Source organism: Apium graveolens, unplaced genomic scaffold (genome assembly GCF_009905375.1).
Source record: "Apium graveolens cultivar Ventura unplaced genomic scaffold, ASM990537v1 ctg23, whole genome shotgun sequence".
Lineage (NCBI taxonomy): Eukaryota > Viridiplantae > Streptophyta > Magnoliopsida > Apiales > Apiaceae > Apium > Apium graveolens.
The window spans coordinates 32,528-51,842 of NW_027417594.1; the positions used below are offsets into that span (position 1 = coordinate 32,528).

Below are 19,315 nucleotides of genomic sequence, written 5' to 3' on the forward strand. Positions count from 1 at the left end.
AATCCGGCTAATTACATCTAACTTTTTTAATTTTATTTTAGCTCGGTGAATATTATTATGTTTTAAATCGAATAAATGATATATTTTATTTTGTTTTAGCATAATGGCATTATATCGATCAACGAATTACCTTTCAAATTTTGATTTTGTTTCTAACCCGATTCAGCATTAAAAATGAAATAATGAAAGTTTGGTTGGTAGTCGGTCTGGTCACCGTAATTATAGTGATATTTAAAATAAAATACTTACATAAATAGAGAAATATTCATAACATAATTATAATTTGTATAATATTTTTCGTTAAAAGAAAAATAATATATAAATTTCAGTCGATCGGGCTAAACAAAATTATACTATTGATCCGATTTTAAATAAAAAAATTTAAAAAAAACTACATATATTTAGTTGTATTTGAAGAATCGGGTTAAAATCAAATAATAAATATTATTGATCCCGCAAAAAATATTATATTAATGGAACGGATTATAACAAAAAAAAATTGAAAGGAAATTTGTGGTGTCGATATTATGTTATCAAAATAAAATAAAATAATACATATTATCCATTCGGTCTAAAATAAAATAATAATCACCCCAGGCTAAAATAAAATTAAACAAAATAGTAAGTATAATTAGCTGGATTTGGTTGATATAACGGGCCTCAAGCTAACATAATTTTTTTGTCATTGACACATAAAATTTTACCATTGATTCGGGTTTAAACATATTAAACTAATATAAATTTGAATATAGTTAGTTGTGGTTCTAAAAAAATATAGTTAGTTGAATTTAGTCGGTTAACAGACTAATGACAATTCGTATATTATTGATCTCATCTAAAATTTACCTTTTAATTAAATATAGTAATCTTTCGTAAACACGCCTATAAATAACAATAAAAATATAAATTTCAATCATTACATTATTTTTTTAAAACTGTAGTATCACTAAGTTATACACCTATATGTATATTTGTGGCGCCCTAAAATCCGGGGTCAGGGATCTCGGAGGCCACTCCATCTCAATCACTATAAACCACATACCTCGCATCACAATATATAAATACTCACACTTTACGTCCCCACACTTATCACACACACACACTTACAGGTTATTGTTTTAGAAACGAACCATTCATTACTAGAGTAAATCAAACCACAAAGTGATAATTTTTTCAACCCAAAAGTAATTAAGTCTTACCGGGAAATATAACCTTTAAGTAAGGCTAGTCCGTCGGCCAAATATAAATTTCTTATTTATTACCTTACATAAGTCATACTTATAAATAAGCCGAACTAAAAACAACTGAAAACCAATCTAGCTTATCCGGTCTACCTATGGTACAACACCAAACAACCTACGAAATAGCTGGTCATTTCCTACCTGTTTTCTGGCTGTGTGTCTCATGATAGGCATCTTGATTCACTGTTGTGTTGTGTCAAATTAAGAAAACAAGTGTGAGCTATAATGTCCAGCATAATAATGTACAGTATGAAATGACTGTATGATAAACTCAAGTAAAAACATTATTTATGATATTTATGATTTATTCAAAAATAGTTTTCAGTGGTGATACACACCTTCTTTTGAAAACAATTCTTTAGGGGATTTATTATCCTGCAAATACCTTAATGGTAAACCCAACACCTAGGCTTGGGTTACGGTATTGCATCACAATTCCAATTGGAAGAATATGACATTCACTGGAGCCACCGCATACGATGATCAGTCATACTACGGAATAATAATCTTTTCTACATGTAGATGGACGATTCCCTTTTTATTATTAGTTATCACCCTGGGCACATTCGGGCCTTTTCTGTGTCCATCCCTCTCAGGTACACACTTTGCGTTTATCCCTCTCAAGACACGGTTTTGCATCCATCCCTCTCAGGTACGCATACTCCACATGTTTATCAGTATATAAGATACCTTCTCATGTGGTAGTAAATTGGTAGTCTCCCCAGTCCACAAAGTACTGGAGTCTACCCCTCCTTGTCCTTGTAAGAATCCCATCATATATCTGGAACATATATTAATCCCCAAACATATTGCTTATTGATAGGTACACCTGGTTATGTACGTATATATATGTACTTCCGAGAATTTTCGGAGGAAGTACTAATGATGTGAGTTGACTGTTGTCAACATATTTGTTATATAAGGGGGAGTTTCTTTTGAAACTATAATCAAAATATTTAAAATAAGTCGAGATAATATTCTCCGACGATCTGAAATTATTCGAATGATTTTCCGAAAATCAAAAAGTATTTTGAATCAGGTTCTGTGATTTTTAAATCATAATTAAACCATTAAATAAATAAATAATTAAATATTAATCGTTAAATAATTAAACCTTGAATAATTAAACTTATTAAAAAAATATTTGAAATAATATTCCTCAACTAATTTATGTTTAAATAATTTAATAATCTTTAGTATTTAATCGAGTCTGAAATAAATATTCATTGGAGAATACTTCTCCATAAATAATGAATAGTAGATAAATAGTTCTTGTTCGAACGATAAAGTATTCTCCAGTGAATATTTATTTCAGACTCGATAAAGTAAGTGGACGTTGAGTCCTTTTAAAACATACTACTATGGACTTTTAATCGTCCTATAATATCACTGGGATGATCACCGGGTTTTTATCTTAAAATCCCGACCGACTCTCGGTCTTATACTTATACGTCACGCTTAAAGCGGAATTAAACATTTTACGATACATACTTATCGTACAACATTGCTACATTATGCGAAAAATTCAATTATTACGTATCATGGCGAACATGGTATTTATGCAATGATAATAAAACAATTATTTTACAACACAACAGTAAATGGAGTTGAGTCCGTAAACTTGTCTGGGTATCTCGAGGTGAAGGATGCTCTAGGTTCTGCTCGGAAATCTATAATCATAAACAAAATTCATTTTCTTAGGTCCCGTTATATTCTACGGTGACTCGCACTCATGCACTACTTATTATACACCCTCTCAACTTATATTACCCTTATTATCTCTTTAAATCCTTATTCACATTATGGTCGCTTCCTTTCCCGAAGTACCTTAAGTCTGTTTTCATTTTCATCGTCGGCTCCGCTTATGGATTCTACGGTTTTCTAATCGCGCGGTCTCGGCTCCGGTACTTTTATAAAATTGAAACATCATTATTTTCACTTGAAATTTTTATGACAGTTAGAAAACTCAATTTACTACTGTCTTTAAAAATTTCATGATTTATAAACATTTTTAAGTTGATCCTTTATATTTTCAAAGTTCGTAACTCGTAGCAGTTTTTGTCGCGTAAATCACTTTTAGTAAAATGGCCATAACTTTTGATCCGTAAATCAGAATCACGCGATTCAAGTTCCTAAACGATCCTTATAATATTTTATATCATAATCATGGGTTATTTTTCAATAAAATACAGTTTAAATCTTCGGGACTTTCTGCAGAAATTTAAAGTTACGTTTTGTTCGTTTTAACGAGATTACGGTTACGATCGGAGTTTCGTTTATACCTTAAATCTTTATACTACCACCAACAATCAACATATCATCATCACCACACTAACTCCTCTCAAGAATATCATGTTCTTGAGGCAGCAACAATCAACCTTAAATCTACTTAGCTAAACATCAAGATTACAACAATACTTCCACCAAAACTAGGTTTACAACTATGTTCTAAAAGGATCTTGAACTTAAATCTTAAATAAGGTTGGGTCAAAGATTTATACCTTTATTGAGTGATTGAGATGTGTTATTGATGATGGTGAAGTCTTGGGAGTGCTTAGTATGGCTTTTGGAACCCGAAACAACCATTAAAATCAAGAAACCAAAGAAGAGTTACTATTCACACTATTCATTATCATCTTTGTTGAATTTATTTCATCCATCAAACCTTGATAAAAAGAGCTCAAAGATTTATATTACCTTAGTTTGGTTGGTATGAAACTTGAGAATTAGTGGGAGGATTTATCCATGGCTAGAGCTTGAAGATTTGAAATTAATTTCTTCTTCTTTTTGGAAGAAGCCGAATGGAGAGTTTAGGGAGAGAGAGAGTGTGTATTTTTGTGTTGCTTCTTGGGAGCTTCTTGAAAATAATGATTGTGATATCTTTTATTTGATTGTTATTCTCTAGTTTAGATTCTAGGAATTTTATTCTTGTTGCCTAATCCTTGGACAAATACTAGCTAGCCTTTGTAGTTTACAAGCTAAGCTAATTAGCTTAGCCCCTTTAGCTTACTATTTGCTAGCCCTTGATTGATCATCCTATACCTTAGCTCACTATTTGATAAAATAATCATGGTTACTTTTCTACCATGGTTAGTTAGTGCGTTACGTTTATTTAATCGTTACGCGTTCGCTCGGTCGCTTAAACGTTTTCGTAATAATTTCTCGTAAACGGTTTGTGACGTAAATCATTTCATATTTATTCCTTATGTTTTGAATTATCATACTTGGACATTAATCCGTAGGGTTTTAAATTCGTAATTATATTGTGATTCCCGTAATCCTCGATGATTCGTAAATATGGTCGTTTTTCAAAGTTCGTTTTCTTCGAAAACTAATAGCGTTTACATACACTCATTTGGTACGCATAATCATAATATCAACTCCGAAACTCATTTTCTCATGCACAACATAGTGTGGGCTAAAAAGTTTTCCTCGTCAGTCAGGGTTACTATTCATTAAACGTTTTTACAAGGTCTCGAAAATTCGAGTTATTACAATATTAATAAGTATTATTAAAATTTCAAATAAATAAATCTCATAACTTAATTTTTTTACTTCAAATTATATTAAAAAATTATGTAATATTAAAAATAATCCGCGGGATTTTAGGCTCGTCTATACATTAAATGCTATTTAATGTTTGTCACCTTGACCTATCACTACACCATAAAATGCCTACTGTAACACCAAAAAAACGTTGTATTAGGGGGTAAATATGTTGCGCTTGCCCCATTTTTAAGCTAAGGTAACATTTTCTTAAAGATAGATTTTTCCATGTTGCCTTAGGGGTCTAAGGTAACATCTTTGGTGCCTAAGGCAACATCGTGTTTTAACTTGTTTATATGTTGTCTTAGCTTGCTAATGCAACAGAAAGAGAGATCAATTATAACTTATTTTTTATGTTACCTTAGAGTTTCAAAATGTTTTTAAAAAGTGGGACCCACATATAGGACCACAGTTATTACGTGGAATATGGGTCCCATTTTTTTGTATTGTAACATTTTATAAAGCTAATGTAACACTTTTCTAATAAAAAAAATGAAAATTTGTTGTTGATATTTATGTAATCCCAAAAGCAAATTCATTAACCCAACGATCCATCCAACAATACCATTTCATAAAACCGATGTACAATTAAATGTACTATATCTAATACATCCCAAACTTCTTAATGTACTAAATACAAACATTACAAGTCTAATTTACGAGAATCGTAATTAACTCAACTAATCCGGCACTATCTGCATGATGGCAAACTTTGCAGCTTTGGAGCTTCCTCTTTCTAGCTCATTTGAGACTCGCTCACTAGACGTTTTATGCAAAAACAAGTACATGTAATGTAAGTGACTGAAAATACAGTTGTCTTAGTAAAACTGATTTTCCCTTTGATAAGTTATGGCCCAATATATCATCATAAAAATGATATGAAGGATAATCGTAAAACAAAACACAGTTGTTACTACCTTGCTGCAGCTAAAAAACCAAGAGCTATCATCATTTCCCAACCATTGATACTGAGGCTGCCAAAAGAGAAAACATTTATTTCTTAAAATTAAATGATGATGCCAAATTATTACAGTGGAATTGTGTATAAATATATACCAGATGGAAAGGGCATCAATGGCAACTTCTGCATTCTTCATGTTCCCTGTCAAAAGAATTAGTATCGTGTTGTACCACAGTTCGAGGCTGCGAAAAAAATCACATTTCTAAAATTAACACGCAGAGTTTGTGGAATAAAAAATAATGATCATGGTTTATAAGAATATGTATCAAGCAACGGCCTTCAAATGACAGTTGGTGATGTGCTCATTGTGCAGAAAGGGTATAAAAAAAGAAATGCAAAATATTAGATGTGTTTGGACATGTCAAGAAGCATAATAACACTGTGTCTGGTAATCACGTTTATCAGCGAGCCAGCCAAAGTTTAAATGTAGGCAAGCTGTAAATATTGTGATGTGCACAAAAAGACATGCAAGCTCAGGAGAACAATAAACTGAAATAACAGAGCCATTTTCTCTAAGTACATTTGATACACTAAACCATGTCATACAATGCTCCGCTCATATATACTAATCCCTGAGAGAAGCTGACAGCTACATTGCTAAGTCAAGTTAAATTTGTACAAGTCAATGGATCTGTATATATCTTAAACTTTTTATACATCTGTTGCATATGCATGAGCCCAGTATTATACACTACGAAGTACATTTACATTTTAATTTCAAGACCAATAAAGACAGTACTTAATTCAACTTACAATTGGCAAAGTTCCTTGGGAATATGGCAAAGTCTTACTAATATGGAGGTCCAATCGCTGTGTCCATTTCCATGCATTTGTCCATTTCCATCCATTTCCAATCGCTGTGTCCATTTCCATTTTCAAATTTTGTCTGTAAGTCTGTCATTATGATGCCATTTTTTTTTTTGGTTTATGCAAAGTGAATAAAATTAAGGGATAGGTGTTTATTCTTTTCTAATTTATTTACCAATGGAGTTTCTTTCTTGAAATTAGCGAGTTACTGGAGATTACTCTAGAACCGCTCACTCTAAGTTTTACTTTTACTGAGGAAATACTCTCGATGTTTACAGAATTGAAGATGCAGATATTAGTAAAACTAGGAAAATCTCAAAGACATACCGGGCATTAGCAAGTGGTATTCTTCGTGAGAATGAGGTGAAATAATTTTTGTGCAGCCATTAATTTTTCAGCATGATAATTTAGGATCTCTCAAGTTTCTACTTTCTAGTGATTTATATATATTTGCCTCTTTCCCTTATGCACAAATAATTAAACATATTAATAGTACTATGCTAAATAGGTTATCATCAATCAGCCAATTGGGATGCTAAAATATCCTGGAGTTGCTAAAGGATTATATGTTGCTTCACCATCAGGTTTTCTTATCCTTCCATGTTATTTGTAATACAAAAGGCTATGTGATACAGGACAAGAGTTGAAAACAAAATCTAAATATGTAAGTTTCATGGATTAGTCGCAGATAATGTACTACCTCTAGGTTTACTTTTTCCCCCCTAGGCTTACTCGAGTGCAAAAGAACCTACCTCTAGGATTTCCCAATGGCAGAAGAGAGAAAAACCTTATGAATCACAGCCCAAGAAAAGACAAAAATCTCAATTTTAATTATCAAAGAGTACATCTTATATAGGGGAGGATAACACTGATACAAATCTATTAAAAGATTTAATATATATATATATTATAAATAGGAAATAATGGGGAGATGGTAACACTATGGACTTTTAATCGTCCTATAATATCACTGGGATGATCACCGGGTTTTTATCTTAAAATCCCGACCGACTCTCGGTCTTATACTTATACGTCACGCTTAAAGCGGAATTAAACATTTTACGATACATACTTATCGTACAACATTGCTACATTATGCGAAAAATTCAATTATTACGTATCATGGCGAACATGGTATTTATGCAATGATAATAAAACAATTATTTCACAACACAACAGTAAATGGAGTTGAGTCCGTAAACTTGTCTGGGTATCTCGAGGTGAAGGATGCTCTAGGTTCTGCTCGGAAATCTATAATCATAAACAAAATTCATTTTCTTAGGTCCCGTTATATTCTACGGTGACTCGCACTCATGCACTACTTATTATACACCCTCTCAACTTATATTACCCTTATTATCTCTTTAAATCCTTATTCACATTATGGTCGCTTCCTTTCCCGAAGTACCTTAAGTCTGTTTTCATTTTCATCGTCGGCTCCGCTTATGGATTCTACGGTTTTCTAATCGCGCGGTCTCGGCTCCGGTATTTTTATAAAATTGAAACATCATTATTTTCACTTGAAATTTTTATGACAGTTAGAAAACTCAATTTACTACTCTCTTTAAAAATTTCATGATTTATAAACATTTTTAAGTTGATCCTTTATATTTTCAAAGTTCGTAACTCGTAGCAGTTTTTGTCGCGTAAATCACTTTTAGTAAAATGGCCATAACTTTTGATCCGTAAATCAGAATTACGTGATTCAAGTTCCTAAACGATCCTTATAATATTTTATATCATAATCATGGGTTATTTTTCAATAAAATACAGTTTAAATCTTCGGGACTTTCTGCAGAAACTTAAAGTTACGTTTTGTTCGTTTTAACGAGATTACGGTTACGATCGGAGTTTCGTTTATACCTTAAATCTTTATACTACCACCAACAATCAACATATCATCATCACCACACTAACTCCTCTCAAGAATATCATGTTCTTGAGGCAGCAACAATCAACCTTAAATCTACTTAGCTAAACATCAAGATTACAACAATACTTCCACCAAAACTAGGTTTATAACTATGTTCTAAAAGGATCTTGAACTTAAATCTTAAATAAGGTTGGTTCAAAGATTTATACCTTTATTGAGTGATTGAGATGTGTTATTGATGATGGTGAAGTCTTGGGAGTGCTTAGTATGGCTTTTGGAACCCGAAACAACCATTAAAATCAAGAAACCAAAGAAGAGTTACTATTCACACTATTCATTATCATCTTTGTTGAATTTATTTCATCCATCAAACCTTGATAAAAAGAGCTCAAAGATTTATATTACCTTAGTTTGGTTGGTATGAAACTTGAGAATTAGTGGGAGGATTTATCCATGGCTAGAGCTTGAAGATTTGAAATTGATTTCTTCTTCTTTTTGGAAGAAGCCGAATGGAGAGTTTAGGGAGAGAGAGAGTGTGTGTTTTTGTGTTGCTTCTTGGGAGCTTCTTGAAAATAATGCTTGTGATATCTTTTATTTGATTGTTATTCTCTAGTTTAGATTCTAGGAATTTTATTCTTGTTGCCTAATCCTTGGACAAATACTAGCTAGCCTTTGTAGTTTACAAGCTAAGCTAATTAGCTTAGCCCCTTTAGCTTACTATTTGCTAGCCCTTGATTGATCATCCTATACCTTAGCTCACTATTTGATAAAATAATCATGGTTACTTTTCTACCATGGTTAGTTAGTGTGTTACGTTTATTTAATCGTTACGCGTTCGCTCGGTCGCTTAAACGTTTTCGTAATAATTTCTCGTAAACGGTTTGTGACGTAAATCATTTCATATTTATTCCTTATGTTTTGAATTATCATACTTGGACATTAATCCGTAGGGTTTTAAATTCGTAATTATATTGTGATTCCCGTAATCCTCGATGATTCGTAAATATGGTCGTTTTTTAAAGTTCGTTTTCTTCGAAAACTAATAGCGTTTACATACACTCATTTGGTACGCATAATCATAATATCAACTCCGAAACTCATTTTCTCATGCACAACATAGTGTGGGCTAAAAAGTTTTCCTCATCAGTCAGGGTTACTATTCATTAAACGTTTTTACAAGGTCTCGAAAATTCGAGTTATTACAATATTAATAAGTATTATTAAAATTTCAAATAAATAAATCTCATAACTTAATTTTTTTACTTCAAATTATATTAAAAAATTATGTAATATTAAAAATAATCCGCGGGATTTTAGGCTCGTCTATACATTAAATGCTATTTAATGTTTGTCACCTTGACCTATCACTACACCATAAAATGCCTACTGTAACACCAAAAAAACGTTGTATTAGGGGGTAAATATGTTGCGCTTGCCCCATTTTTAAGCTAAGGTAACATTTTCTTAAAGATAGATTTTTCCATGTTGCCTTAGGGGTCTAAGGTAACATCTTTGGTGCCTAAGGCAACATCGTGTTTTAACTTGTTTATATGTTGCCTTAGCTTGCTAATGCAACAGAAAGAGAGATCAGTTGTAACTTATTTTTTATGTTACCTTAGAGTTTCAAAATGTTTTTAAAAAAGTGGGACCCACATATAGGACCACAGTTATTACGTGGAATATGGGTCCCATTTTTTTGTATTATAACATTTTATAAAGCTAATGTAACACTTTTCTAATAAAAAAAATGAAAATTTGTTGTTGATATTTATGCAATCCCAAAAGCAAATTCATTAACCCAACGATCCATCCAACAATACCATTTCATAAAACCGATGTACAATTAAATGTACTATATCTAATACATCCCAAACTTCTTAATCTACTAAATACAAACATTACAAGTCTAATTTACGAGAATCGTAATTAACTCAACTAATCCGGCACTATCTGCATGATGGCAAACTTTGCAGCTTTGGAGCTTCCTCTTTCTAGCTCATTTGAGACTCGCTCACTAGACGTTTTATGCAAAAACAAGTACATGTAATGTAAGTGACTGAAAATACAGTTGTCTTAGTAAAACTGATTTTCCCTTTGATAAGTTATGGCCCAATATATCATCATAAAAATGATATGAAGGATAATCGTAAAACAAAACACAGTTGTTACTACCTTGCTGCAGCTAAAAAACCAAGAGCTATCATCATTTCCCAACCATTGATACTGAGGCTGCCAAAAGAGAAAACATTTATTTCTTAAAATTAAATGATGATGCCAAATTATTACAGTGGAATTGTGTATAAATATATACCAGATGGAAAGGGCATCAATGGCAACTTTTGCATTCTTCATGTTCCCTGTCAAAAGAATTAGTATCGTGTTGTACCACAGTTCGAGGCTGCGAAAAAAATCACATTTCTAAAATTAACACGCAGAGTTTGTGGAATAAAAAATAATGATCATGGTTTATAAGAATATGTATCAAGCAACGGCCTTCAAATGACAGTTGGTGATGTGCTCATTGTGCAGAAAGGGTATAAAAAAGAAATGCAAAATATTAGATGTGTTTGGACATGTCAAGAAGCATAATAACACTGTGTCAGGTAATCACGTTTATCAGCGAGCCAGCCAAAGTTTAAATGTAGGCAAGCTGTAAATATTGTGATGTGCACAAAAAGACATGCAAGCTCAGGAGAACAATAAACTGAAAAACAGAGCCATTTTCTCTAAGTACATTTGATACACTAAACCATGTCATACAATGCTCCGCTCATATATACTAATCCCTGAGAGAAGCTGACAGCTACATTGCTAAGTCAAGTTAAATTTGTACAAGTCAATGGATCTGTATATATCTTAAACTTTTTATACATCTGTTGCATATGCATGAGCCCAGTATTATACACTACGAAGTACATTTACATTTTAATTTCAAGACCAATAAAGACAGTACTTAATTCAACTTACAATTGGAAAAGTTCCTTGGGAATATGGCAAAGTCTTACTAATATGGAGGTCCAATCGCTGTGTCCATTTCCATGCATTTGTGCGCCACATTTTTCACTAACAGGTTCACTGAGAATTACAAAATCTAGGCTTAATGTTGAACAGATAGAGCTCGTTAATGGAGATCAGGAGATTAGTTTTTCTTCCTAACCTTCTTATAGCAGAACAACAGAGGAAAACTATGTAGGAAGCCATAATGCCAGAATATAGAAGGCCTCTATTCACCTGCTTTAATTATCAGAATGTCAAAAAAACATAGCAGTTTCTTGCTCAAATATTTTTCTTAAAATATCTAATGAACTTGCGCATCATAAAAGTTGAAATAAGAAAAAGAAAAAGGAATGTGAAATGCACACCTTAGAACTGATTACTTATATATCTAAGACTTATTATATCTTTTACTTTTCTGGCTGCAACGCCAATATCTTACAGGCTAGCCATATCTTCCCTTGAATTGTAACTTGTATATCACTAAATTGTTCTAGCAGGGAGCCTAAGAGGCACATGACAGGGAGCATTGGTATGAGCCTGAGTATACCTTTCGGAACAACTTTAGATACATCATGGCAATAATAAAGAGATAAAATTGCAGAATTTTAGACCAAAAGATAGTTTTTAATCTCACTAGACAAGGAAACTGGAAATACGTCAGTATTGCAACTTCAACAACCTACATTGCATAATCCATGAGAACTCTGAAAGAAACTCTGAGACTGCAAAACTTGAAAAATGAAATTAAAGAGTCAGTGTCCAATGTCCAGCAAAACTGACCGAATATAAAAGATTAGATAGTATTCTCTGAATATAGGTCTGTTAAAATGCATGACCATTCCAAGACATAAACCCAGTTCACGGAAAATAACATTTAATCAAAATCTAACACATTCTGTTGAGTTCAGAAATAAGGACATGTTAACTATAATGCAGATAAAGGAACTAGAACATTAGCTTAAAAAATCATATTTCATTTAAATTGTTCATAATAGAACACTTAGTCCAACACTGTTTCACACTTCAACATACTGCTATGTCGAGACATTCAATTATTCAAAGAGCGCATACTAATACTATCATTAATAATAATGTGTACAGTAGAAGCATAAGACATGAAAACAAGAGTGAAGATTAAAAAAAGACGTTACTTTTTCATGCAAGATATTTAGACTAAATTGTATATCCCTAAATTGTTCTAGCGGGGAGCTTAAGAGGCACATGACAGTGAGAATTGGTATGAGCCTGAGTATACCTTTTGGAACAAATTTAGATACACCATGGCAATAATAAAGAGATAAACTACAGAAGTTCAGACCAAAAGATAGTTTTTAATCTCCCCGAGTTTCTGCATACATATTTTTCAAACATATCTAGTGAGAACAAGTCATACCGTAGATATTAAGAAATTGAACTTGATGAATTATGATTAACAAACCTTGTAACCTTTTGGTGTAGAAGTAAATGCGCAAACAGTAAGGTAACCATTAGTTAAAGGGTGTTTGAAATGGGCATATTTTCTTATCAACTTTCTAGAAAAGAAGTTAGTTTATGAAATAAATTTACTCATGATATCACCAAAAAAAGGCGCAAAAGCTCCAAAAATACCAAAAATCAGAATCAAAATACCTAAAATTAAAACTCCAAAGCTCCAATTCTACCAAAGAAGACCCGAAGTCAAAGACATAGAAATTAGTTGAAGGCCCTAATTTAAACTAAAAAATTGAAACCCCATTTCTAAGAAGCCCTAATTTGAAGTTTTCAAATTAGGCACGACCGTAGCTTTGAATCAAATAATTTGTAGACTCATTGATCTAATTATGTAGTCGGTGTGAATAACAAAGAGCGAGAGAGTGAGAATTGGGACTGAGAAATCGGGGTTGGGAGAGAGACAACGGGGTTGGACAGAGACAGAGATGGGTCATAGATTATGGTAAGATAATGGTAGGGGGAGAGAGTGGTAGAGAGAGTAGCGACATAGTACAGAGAGAGAGAGTGCCGAGAGAGATGGGTAACGAGAGAGTGTGTGTTGAGAGAGAATGAGAGGCGGACTGAAAGAGAAGTATAACGAGGGAGATGTCAAATTTTTCAATTTGTCTAAAAAAATTGGGCGGCTTTTTGCCCAAAATTTCCCTCTCTCTGCAAATTACTTGGGCCCATAATTTGGATATATATTCAGGCCCAAACTGCAACAATTATGTAATAATTAATATTCAAATATTTATACAATTTTTATATATTTTAATATATTATATAAATTCGTATATTACATTTTTATATTTTTTTAGTTTTGTTATAAAAATATTGTGTATCATATATCTCTTATATTAAATTTGTATTAGTATATCGGCTTAGAATCTTGAAAAATGAGTTAAAATTAATATTTAATCTTAAAAATATTATAATTATGTTTTAATACTCTAAGGTGACATTTTGACAAAAATGTTTCAAGCTACAACACTTTCTACCTAATGCAACATTAGGTTTTTGGCTAAGGTAACATAAAAACCACAATGTTAGATTAGCTCATGAGTACCATATCTAGGGTAACATATTAGGTAACATTCTTTAATGAGGGCGTTGCGATAGGACTTATATGGTGTAGTGTATGCGTAATTTAGATACTAAACGATATTAAATTATGAACGAGAGCGATATCTCGAAACAAAATAAATTTCTTTTTGTAAAAGCAAAACGAAAGCTTATTCTTGAGTCGACATTCTCAGGGATTTTCCGGAAGATATTACTCCCTTTGTCCCTCTCATTTGTTTTCACTTTCTTTTTTGGGACGTCCATTCCAATTATTTACATTTCAAAAAATTTCAAAGATAGTAAAGTTTTAATAATTTTTAAAATAACATCTACCACTTCTCTCAACTATACCCACTTTTTATATATCATATTAATCGGTTCCAATACTTTACTCACTTTTTAAATTTTCCTCCACTACTTTATCATTCAATTTAAACTCCGTGTCCAAGTTAAATATAAATATTTGGGAGGGACGGAGGGAGTACTACAATGAGTATATTCTATAGTGCTACCAGCTTCTTGCATATCTACTCTTTCAGAACCTATGGTAAACCGTATCATCTTTTCTCCTTCCTTCTTCATATTTGGTTGAATGCAACAGTTATGCATCATTTTTTTATTGCATTCAAATATTCTGAATTATTACTTAAAATTTAAGTATTATTATTTATAATATCAAATTGATAAATCAATCAAATATAATTTATTTTACATCTTATAGGGCAATATAATTTTAATAAATATTATTTAAAATATTATACATTTTATATAAAAATCAAATTTTTATCGGGACTAATTAAAATGCCTCAACTTTTATGTGGGTCTAAATAAATTTAATGCGCTAATATATACTTTTGCAAATTGTATACATAAAATATAACATAATAGTTGTCAATTAACATATTTTAATATAACTTATGTAGAGTATTTATATTTATTTTTTCAAAGTTTAAAGTGCGAAGTGTCGCCGTAAGGCGGCGCTGAGTGATATTGAACTAAATTGTATATCAAAATTCAGTTATTTTGAATATAACTATACAATTTTCATTTGTCTATAGTATATATTTACCGTTTGACAATTAATGTAATTTATGTGATTTTAAATTTTTTACATCAAACTGTGTCGAGAAAGGAAATATTTTAATTTTATTATCTTTTTTTTTTGAAGAATTAATTTTATAATGTTTAAAATTGGAGGTGTGAGTTTAAGGTGGCTATCAGTAATATTAAAATAAATTTTTTAATAAAAGGTGTCGGTTGCAAAATAATGTTAATGCAATAATATATACTTTTGCAAATTGTATACATCAAATATAACATAATAGGCCCGCAAGGGTTGGCTCAGCTAGTTAAAAGAGGGGATAACTATCCTCTTGGTCAAAGGTTTGAATCCCACGAGAGGAGAATTTATGATTATGCCTTCTAAGCCAGAGCCTATCGCTTAAATGCGGTTTACCTTGGTTTACGTGGTTTGCTGGCTATTGCGTGAGCCCGTAGGGTTTACTCAGTGCGCGCGCCCGAAGGGTAGCGGATGCGGGTTATTTACGATAAAAAAAAAATTAACATAATAGTTGTCTGTTAGATATTTTAAAATAACTTATGTAGAGTATTTATATTTATTTTTTCAAAGTTTAAAGTGCGAGGGGTCGCCGTAAGGTGACGCTGAGTGATATTGAACTAAATTGTATATCAAAATTCAGCTAATTTGAATATAACTATATAATTTTCATTTCTCTGTAGTATATATTTTACTTTTTGACAATTAATGTAATTTTTGTAATTTTAAATTATTTTACATCAAACTTTGTCGAGAACAATAATATTTTAATTTAATTATCTTTTTTTGAATAATTAATTTTATAATGTTTAAAACTGGAAGTGTCAGTTTAAGGTGGTTATCAATAATATTAAAATGATTTTTTAATAAAAAAAATTCGTTGCAAAATAATTTTAATGCAATAATATTTTACTTTTACAAATTGTATACATCAAATATAACATAGTAATTGTCAATTAACGTATTTTAAAATAACTTATGTACAGTATATACATTTATTTTCAAAGTTTAAAGTGCGAGGTGTCGCCGTAAGGCGACGCTGAGTAATATTAAACTAAATTGTATATCAAAATTCATCTTTTTTGAATATAACTATATAATTTTTATTTGTATATAGTATATATTTACCTTTTGACAATTAAGGTAATTTATGTAATTTTAAATTTTTTTACATCAAACTGTATCGAGAAAAGAAATATTTTAATTTTATTATCTTTTTTTTTGAAAAAATAATTTTATAATATTTTAAATTGGTGGTGTCAATTTAAGGGGGCTATCCTCTCAAATACTATGGTTATCTCTCACATTATAAGGTTCGTCTATATGTTATTTCTAAATAATAATGTCTACTTTATTATTTAGGCCTACGCTCTTTGTGTATTTTTTTCTACTAATATATATGTGTCCACATGGTTTGTTTACATCAATAGTTGTTGCTTACATATTTGCTGAAGGTTACCTTATATTATTACATTTATCCCGATGTCTATGAATTAAGGGTTTAGGAAGAAAGATAGTTTTTCATAGCATAATTGTTGAATCATTTCAGGGAAAATTATTTAAGGAGCTACTGGACCAGTCAAGAGAAAAGGTACAAATTTACATCTTCAATAGTTTGCATCAAAAAAAGGAAGTAATGTTGGAGAATCAAAATTTATATCGACGGGTATTTCAACTATCCTTATATTACTTCTATGTCATCTGTGTCGTTTTCAAACCTGATTAGCATTTGATAACGTCATATTTTTTGTTAGAGCCATCATCTCCCTTTATAATCTAACTAAAGTAGGTTATAAGGTTAATATCTAAAACAAGTGCATATATTGCATCTGTTTATGTAGATATTTGGTTATTGTTGCAATTTCGTCAATATTATTTTGTGTATGATGCTTCATGCACAGGTAATCTTAGATTTATGTGAAAAGCTTAAACATGATATCGGTTTTAAGCATGTTGAAAGGGATTTTGACTCACAATAAGAAAATGGTTATCAAAACAACTTGATAATTATCACACGCTGCTCAAGCATATGGGAGTAAAAAAATGTGGTATCAGTGATACACATACTACAATATTTTTTTATTACTTATTCTTCTATTTCTTTTTATTTTGACATTATTAGTGGCAACTTTAAATACAACATATCTTATAAATATTTCAGAATTTAATTTTTTAAGGGGAACTAATGAATATACTTTCTATCCGGGTGATTATGCTATCGATGTGCGCATTTTTTATACCTATATCACTTTCATCACCCTCAAATGCAAGTTACGCGTGACCGGTTATATTGTTACATTTCTTACTGTGTTAGACACAATATTCATGAAGCAAGTTTTCTAAACTCTCAATTATATTCTTTGTGATTACAATTGACAGAGAATATTATGGATACACAAACTCTCAGTCAATTAATCAATGAAAATAGTGCATATCTGTTTAAAAGTTGAAAATATTATGTAACTCTACCATAATCAACTTCGTTTAAATGTACTCTATATTCACATGTTTGGGCTCTCAACCTATACTCAAACATCAAAAGAATATAATAGAGATACACATTCCTGATTTTCTCAAATATAAATTGAAGTTTCATATTAATTTATTAAGTTTCTCCTCTTCTTGCATTCAGATATGAATGACCATCATCATTTTTCCGCTTTGGATGCTACTCAAGTAGCTTGGAAATTGAAGGTTCGAGTGACAAGAGTGTGGATATCAAGGAATAACCGTGGGGAGGCAGTCAGACACAATCTTATTCAGTTGGACTGTGAGGTGTGATTTAATTATATCAGTTGCATTCGAACCATTGTTCACATCTCTTGGCGCATACTTTGCATATTAACATCATAATTTTAATCATGATGATGAGAAATCATGATTTCTTCTGCAACAAGATATGAATTAAGATCATGATATGTTCCTAGATTTCTACTTCATCAGTATATGAATCAGTATCAGGATATGAATCAGGGTTTGTTAGCATCAGGATTAGAATCATGATTTGATTACAATCTTAACTTTTAAATAGATTCTCCATGATTACAATTCACAGAGAATATTATGGCTACACAAATTCTCAGTCAATTAATCAATGAAAATAGTACATATTTGTTTAAAAGTTAAAAAGATTATGCAACTCTACCATAATCAATTTCGTTTTACTGTACTATATATTCAAATGTCTGGGTTCTCAACCTATACTCAAACATCAAAAGAAGGTAATAGAGGTACACATTTTTTATTTCCTCAAATATACATTGAAGTTCCATAGTAATTTATTAAGTTTCTCCTCTCTTGCATTCAGATATGGACGACCATCAGCATTTGTCCGCTCTGGATGTTACTCAAGTAGCTTGGACATTGAAGGTTTGAGCGATAAGAATGTGGATATCAAGTAATGAGCGTGGGGAGGCAGTCAGACACAATCTTATTTTGTTGGACTGTGAGTTGTGATTTAATTGTATCAGTTGCATTCGAACCATTTCTCACATCTATTGGAGCATACTCTGCATATTAACATCCTGATTCTAGTCTTGATGCTGAGAAATCCTGATTTTTTATGCAACAAGATATGAATCAGGATCAGGATATGAATATGGTTTGTCAATATCAGGATTAGAATCAGGATGTGATTATAATTTTAACTCTCAATTATATTCTCCATGATTACAATTCACATAGAATATTGTGGCAAATTCAACATCAGGATTAGAATCATGATGTGAATATGCATAGTATATTGTTTCATATCTATGTTTTTAGTTAACTTTTTTTAAAAACATTTGCAGAACACACATATGCTTGCAATCGTGCCATTAGCTATTTGGAATCAATTTGTGATTTCCATGACATCTATTGTTCAAGAGCCTTCCAACAAATCTTTTGGAAAACTGGAGAATCATTTTGCAAATTATAGAGTATTGATATGGATCTGTGTTGATAAAAGAAATATTTTAATTGTATAATGTTTAAACTACGAGGCGTCGCAATAATATTAAAATACTTTTGAATAAAAAAAATTCTTTAGCAGAATAATGACTTTTGTTTTAATGCACTAATTTATATGTTTTGTATATGTATTCAGGTAAAACATTATGGTTTTCAATTCAACAGTTTTAAAATAACTTATATTAGTATTTATATCTTTTAATTTTCAAAATTTTAAACTGCGAGTGGTCGCCGTAAGGCGACGCCGAGTAATATTGCACTATTTTTTTATATTTAAGTTATATATATAGAAATACAGTTAGAGAGTAATTGATAAAAATTGATTTCGAATTAACATGTGCAAGCAATAT

At 31.2% G+C, this 19,315-nt stretch overlaps 1 long non-coding RNA gene across 1 annotated transcript; it reads left to right on the forward strand.

The window, feature by feature from the left end:
- Positions 1-1,769: 1,769 nt before the first annotated feature.
- LOC141700406 (uncharacterized) lies at positions 1,770-19,096 on the forward strand. The gene is made up of 5 exons (XR_012566317.1): positions 1,770-1,893; positions 16,564-16,680; positions 17,647-17,789; positions 18,322-18,459; positions 18,806-19,096. It is a non-coding gene; the product is annotated as an uncharacterized LOC141700406 (long non-coding RNA).
- The last annotated feature ends 219 nt before the right edge of the window (positions 19,097-19,315 follow it).